This window comes from Budorcas taxicolor, chromosome 25 (assembly GCF_023091745.1).
Source record: "Budorcas taxicolor isolate Tak-1 chromosome 25, Takin1.1, whole genome shotgun sequence".
Lineage (NCBI taxonomy): Eukaryota > Metazoa > Chordata > Mammalia > Artiodactyla > Bovidae > Budorcas > Budorcas taxicolor.
Genome location: NC_068934.1, coordinates 41,319,667 through 41,326,824, shown reverse-complemented (window position 1 = coordinate 41,326,824; position 7,158 = coordinate 41,319,667).

Sequence of the window (7,158 nt, the reverse complement as noted above, 5' to 3'; positions counted from 1 at the left end):
CTAACATTGGATATATTTTAGTAAAATAAATGAGCTTTAAACAAACACTAAGCCATTTGTTTGGAAGGTTGGGGATGACAGGGTCTTTAATAAAATGATCTCCCTTTTGGCCAGGCATATGCTCTCAGAGTGGAAGACAAATGTTACATCAGTGGTTTGCTGAGGTTCAAATAAGTTGATAAGTAGAAGTTGTGTCTTTAGTTTACCGAAGTCACCCAAGCCCCAAGGCTGGGCTTGGGGCCAAACCCCAAGCCTTCCAGAAGGAGATGGCAAGTTGTCTTAGAGCAGACCTTCTCAAAATATGATCCTCACTCCAGCAACATCAGGATCACCTGATGTTTGAAATGCAGCTTCTTGGACCTCACCTCAGAGCTACTGATGAGAAACCCCAAGCGTGAGCCCAACAAACTGTTTCATCAAGATCTCTAGGTGATTCTGATGCAAACTGTGTTTGAGAAACACAGCCCTGGAGCATCTCCCATTTGCTGGCCAACAGAACTTAATTGATGTTTCCTGGAACACTGGTTCCTGGCTTGAGTCAAGACGACACATATTTATATAAAAACTAAAGAGAACGTTACGACCAGACCCTGGAGCACTCCACCTGGATTGCCCATTGACCATACACCTCGGGCTCTGTCCCTCACCTCCTTCATTTGGGCTGAAACATTTCCTCTTCGGTGAGGCCTTTCCTGTACATCCTAATAGTTTAATTGAAGTAAGGGAATGGCAACCCACTCCAGTATTCTTGCCTGGAGGATTCCATGGACAGAGGAGCCTGGCGGGCCCCAGTTCATGGGGTTGCCAAAAGTCAGACACGATGGAGCAACTAACACTACACTATTGCTATAGCTGATTTACAAAAAAATATAAGTTTCAGGTGCTGTCCATTCTAATTAAAACTGCAAAACCACCCCACCTCCTGCCTTTTTTTTTTCTCTATGGAATTTATCACCTTGTACTTTAAATTTTACTTCTTTGGTTGGCTTATTGTTTTGTTCCCCTCAATAACACTTAAGCTTTGTGAAGACAAGGAGTTTGGTCTGTTTTCTTTACTGATGTATCCACTGTGGCTTACATGAAACAGTTGTTCAACAAGAGGATTTATGCATAAATGGCTGCGACTGCAGGGAGGAACCAGTCAAAGGATGATTGACGAGGGAAGTGGGCTCCTGGGCAAGTCCAAGTAGGAGACGATGAGGAAGTAGCAATGGAATTGAAGAGAAGATGGGTTCCAGAGTCCAGGTTCAAGAAAAGAACCATCAACAAAGAAACGGGAACTCCAGTGTGACCCAACTTTCCCTGCACCATGTATGTATGCTCTAGGAGCTAGATTTACTGTGAAACGGGGGGACAAAAACCAGAAGCACTGAGGTTTGGAGGCAAAGAAGTGATTCCCATCCCTGGGGCACAAAGCCTTCTCTAGCATTCCCGCTGACCTTGAGGTATGTAGGAATACCAGTCCCAGAAGAGGGTGTGTTGCAAGTTCACATCCTTGCTCCTGTGACACCTCGGGACTGGCCTCCCCAGGGCGTGTCCAGGCTGCCTGCAGGAGCCCAGATTGCAGAGGCGGGTGGGCTCAGATGCTGGCACATAAGCAGCAGACACCAGAGACTCCCTGCTCTGGCCTTTAAACACTGGCCGCTGCCAGTCCAGTCACGCAGGTGATCTTGGCCTTCCTGATTCTGTCTCACCCTCCAGGTCAGCAGAACATGGGTCACCTTGACCTTCTCGGCTCCATTTGATCTCTGGAACAATTTCCAGGGGCATCACCCCAGGAAACCGCTTACTGGATATAGAAGGTGTGCTGTGCGTAGTTGCTCAGTTGTGTCCGACTCTTTGTGACCCCGTGGACTGTTGCTGCTCTGTCCATGGGGATTCTCCAGGCAAGAATACCGAAGAGGGTTGCCATGCCTCCTCGAGGGCATCTTCTCAACCCAGGGATCAAACCCAGGTCTCCGGCATTGAGGGTGGATTCTTTACTGTCTGAGTCACCAGGGAAGCCAGGAGACCAAATGTTAACCGTGTGCCTGGGCTTTAGGGACAGAGACCAGAACCGGAATGTGACTACGTCATCTACCTGCTGTGTGATTTTTAACCCTAAGCCTGTTTACTGCTCTGTAAAATGGGCATATTTAATGTATATGCAGAAAGGCTGTTGAAATATTATTGCTGAGCCGTGAAAGACACCAGGATTCTAGGCTTTTGGAGGAGAGGAATTCAATCCAGGGTCAGTGAAGAGGCTTGATCACTCAGAGCTTTTGTGTAATAGTTTTGTTAAACTATAAGAGAGATAGAGAAAGCTTCTGACATAAACATCAGAAGGGGGCAGAAAGAGTACCCCCCTGCTAATCTTTAGCTGGATGTTATATAGCTACTAGCCGTCTGCTAATTAGAGAAAGGAAATGTCTCAAAACTCAGAGACTGGTACCAGGCCCCTCACCCACAACATGCATTTTGAGATAACATTAACACAAGGTCAGGATGCCAGGCTTCAACAGTACGTTAATCGTGAACTTCCAGATGGTCAAGCTGGATTTAGAAAAGGCAGAGGAACCAGAGATCAAATTGCCAACATCCGCTGGATCATTGGAAAAGCAACAGAGTTCCAGAAAAACATCTACTTTTCCTTTATTGACTATGTCAAAGCCTTTGACTGTGTGGATCACAGCAAACTGTGGAAAATTCTTAAAGAGATGGGAATACCAAACCACCTGACCTGCCCCTTGAGAAATCTGTATGCAGGTCAAGAAGCAACAGTTAGAACTGGACATGGAACAACAGACTGGTTCCAAATTGGGAAAGGAGTACGTCAAGGCTGTATATTGCCACCCTGCTTATTTAACGTATATGCAGAGAACATCATGAGAAACACTGGGCTGGAAGAAGCACAAGCTGGAATCAAGATTGCCGGGAGAAACATCAATAACCTCAGATATCCAGATGACACCACCTTTATGGTAGAAAGTGAAGAAGAACTAAAAACCCTCTTGATGAAAGTGAAAGAGGAGAATGAAAAAGTTGACTTAAAACTCAACATTAAGAAAACTAAGATCATGGCATCCGATCCCATCACTTCATGGCAAATAGATGGGGAAACAATGGAAACAGTGAGAGAGACTTTCTTTTGGGGGGCTCCAAAATCACTACAGATAGTGACTGCAGCCATGAAATTAAAAGACATTTGTTCCTTGGAAGAAAAGCTATGCCCAACCTAGACTGCATATTAAAAAGCAGAGATATTACTTTGCCAACAAACGTCCGTCTTGTCAAAGCTGTGGTCTTTCCAGTAGTCATGTATGGATGTGAGAGTTGGACTATAAAGAAAGCTGAGCGCTGAAGAATTGATGCTTTTGAACTGTGGTGTTGGAGAAGACTCTTGAGAGTCCCTTGAACTGCAAGGAGGTCCAACCAGTCAATCCTAAAGGAAATCAGTCCTGAATATTCATTGGAAGGACTGATGTTAAAGCTGAAACTCCAATACTCTGGCCACCTGATGTGAAGAACTGACTCATTGGAAAAGACCCTGATGCTGGGAAAGATTGAAGGCAGGAGGAGAAGGGGGCAACAGAGGATGAGATGGTTGGATGGCATCACCGCCTCGATGGACATGAGTCTGAGCGAGTTCCAGGAGTTGGTGATAGATAGGGAGGCCTGGCATGCTGCAGTCCATGGGGTTGCAAAGAGTTGGACACGACTAAGCAACTGGACTGAACTGAAAATGGTCATGACTGTCCTGCAGGGCTCTGAGAGGGTGAATGTGGATAATGCAGGTAAAGACCTCATCATAATTCCAGACACACACTAAGTTTTTATTAAATGGAGCTGCTGATGACATCATTCTTGATGACTTTTGTCATGCTTTATAATGTTTGCATTATAGTTATATGCATATGTTAGCACTGTAATGCTTTTACAATGTTGAATGTACATTGCCTCTGCATACATTGGTGGTTCCCTAACTAGCATCCCCTCCGGAACTTTTAGAGCTCCTATGCTCCAGCTGTGCTTCCCTTGTGACTCAGCGGCAAAGAAAGTGAAAGAAAGTGTTAGCTGTTCAGTTGTGTCTGACTCTTTGCAACCCTATGGACTATAGACCGCCAGGCTTCTTTGTCCATGGAATTCTCTACGCAAGAATATTGGAGCAGGTTACCATTTCCTTCTCCAGAGTATCTTCCTGACCCAGGTCTCCTGCATTGTAGGCAGTAGCGAAGAATCCACTTGCAAATGCGGGAGACATGGGTTTGATCCCTGGGTCGGGATCAAACGGAGAAGAAAACGGCAACCCACTCCAGTTGTCTTGCCTGGGAAATCTGGGAAGCCCAGGCAAAGACATACTCGCCACTTTACTCAGCACAACCCCTCCCAGTCATAGAATGTCATATGAAACAAATTTGAAATGCACTCTGTATTTGAATGAATCCTAAAACACTTTTCTTTGCATGGATAGAATCTTTTAGACTAACGTGTATAGTGCACGCTAAATAATTTCCCATTTTTTTGAAAGCCCTCCTGTATTTAGCCTTAATTTTGTTCTAAATGTAGACAGCTATAGATATAAAGTTACAGATATAGATATAGATATGGATATAAAGGTATATATATTAACATATGCAACTTTATATATAGTAAAGGTACTATACTTTTAAGTCTCATTTGGGTGTAAGGTAATCATGAGCTCCCAAAAGACTGAGAAGCTGATAATGAAAATTGTGTGGAGATGATGACGAAAGAAAAAGAGCACAATACCATTATTGCAACATGTTTATGCACAGAAACTGCATTTTGACTTTCAAGGTGTCATGTATTATGTACATAAACTTTTCCTTGTTCCACTGATATATTTTTCTATCTGTGAAAATAATTTGGGAACGTTGGTTTGTAATGAAACGCATCATCATTTTTCCCATTAAAAATAACAGGAATGTTTTTCACTCAGTGGGCAGGATTTTTAGGAATAAATGAAAGTTGTTATGCAAGGTGCTGTATAATGGACAGAGCACGCCTTAGAAATTTTGAAAAAAATGAAGAAAGCGCATGGAAGATGTTGGAAGTCACTCGGATACAGCCAGTGTTAACTCGAGTCTTTTCCCCATCCATCCAGGCATGGATGTCCATAGGCTGGTACCTTGCTTCACAGATGGGGCCATGCTTCACGCACAGTGCCCCCCTGACAACGCACAAGCGCTGGCTTGCTATCATGGTGAACGGGCCTAAGCCTCTTCCTCCAGCATCTGCGGGCAGAGTTGAATGTGTTTGTCAAAGCTTGCTTTGAGAGCTCATTTGCTGAGTTCTTGGCGGAGGAGAAAGCAGTGATAGCAGACACGGAGGTAAGCCCAGCTCTCCCAGCCCCTCTGCTCTCCTGTCACCCATCGTGAGTCAGGGCTCAGTTCTGGGCAGGACAACCCCAGAGGGACCTGGTCCAGAACCCAGACATGGAGGTCCACTTCACTGTATTTCATCAATGTGCAGCCAGTGCTCCAGTGTGACCATCTGATTTTTAGATCCTCCCTCTGACCAATGGATGGAGAAGGCAATGGCACCCCACTCTAGTACTCTTGCCTGGAAAATCATGGATGGAGGAGCCTGGTAGGCTGCAGTCCATGGGGTCGCGAAGAGTCGGACATGACTGAGCGACTTCACTTTCACTTTTCACTTTCATGCATTGGAGAAGGCAGTGGCAACCCACTCCAGTGTTCTTGCCTGGAGAATCCCAGGGACGGGGGAGCCTGGTGGGCTGCTGTTTATGGGGTCGCACAGAGTCGGACACGACTGAAGCGACTTAGCAGCAGCAGCAGCAGCTGACCAATGGAGATCCCAACACCCAAAGTTACAAGGGTCCTTCATGCGGGTCATTATGTGTATGTGTGTGTGCATGCTCAAGTCGTGTCCGACTCTGTGCAACTCCATAGACGGCAGCCCACCAGCCTCCACCGTCCTTGGGATTCTGCCTTCCTGTATCTTAATAGCAGAGGATGGGGAATGTTTGAAGAGGTAAATAATGTTGGCAGGTGTTGTGTGTACGTGTGTGTGTGTGTCTGCGGGCAAGTACGACTAAAGGCAACTAAAGGCAACTAAATCCTAATGAAAGCATCCACCTTTATGTCCACTTTCTCAGGCTTAATAAATTGCGATCAAGGCAAGTGCCAAATGAAGATGCGACTATCTTAGGGACTTCCCTGGTGGTCCCGTGGTTAAGACTATGTGCTCCCAATGCAGGGGCCCAGGCTCAACCCCTGGTCAGGGAACTAGATTCTGGGTGCCGCAACTAGGACCTGGTGCAACCAAAGAAAGGAAAAGATGTGACTATTTAAAAAGTACCCCCCCTTCTCATTATAAGAAAAGAAGTTCACTTCCTCCTTCCAGCATGCACGACAGATTGCCTTGGTCAGGAAAGTTCAAAATTATTTGCACTGAGTGGAGCTTTGGTTGGGGTGGGCTGTGGAATTTATTTTCTGTTTTGCTGGTTGGGGACAACTTAGCTTGTTCTCCTCAGTCAGGAAGGATACAAAGCTGGTGCCTCGGGGCTCAAGTGCTCAGCTTCTTTAGTGCTAGGTGCTACTGATTGCTCTCTAGGTGTCCAAGGGAACCTCAGAACTGAGCTCCAAGTGGCTCAGGCAGGACCGTAACCTCAGGTCTGGGTCAAGTTTGGAAGCCTTTGGAATACAGGCTATCATCAGTTCCCCTTCTCATGCGTGTGCTTCCTTCTTTCCTAAAGCTTCCGGAGGAGTGTTTGCATCAGGGAAACCCAGAGGAGCAGAGGCTGCTGCCCAAGCAGAGATTACCCAGCATTCACTGGTGCTCAGCTGACTTCAGAGCTGTGGGTACCCAGAGCATCACCACCCCAGAGGGAGCCAGAAAGCAGTCGGCCTTAGTCTACCTGAGGGAGACAGGGAAAGCATCACAGAGCAGGCAGCCAGCTGGGGCCTGACCAGGGGAAGAGTGTCAGGCAGGTAAAAGAGGGTTACAATGAGGTTACACATGAACAGGTCCAGCCAAAGCGAGAGAGCCTAGTTGAACCCATTCCCAGCTTTATCCCTGGAAATACGGTGTGCTCAATTGCTCAGTCGTGTCCCACTCTTTTTGGCCTCACGGACTGTAGCCCGCCAGGCTCCTCTGTCCCTGGGATTTTCCAGCCAAGAATTCTGGAGCGGGTTG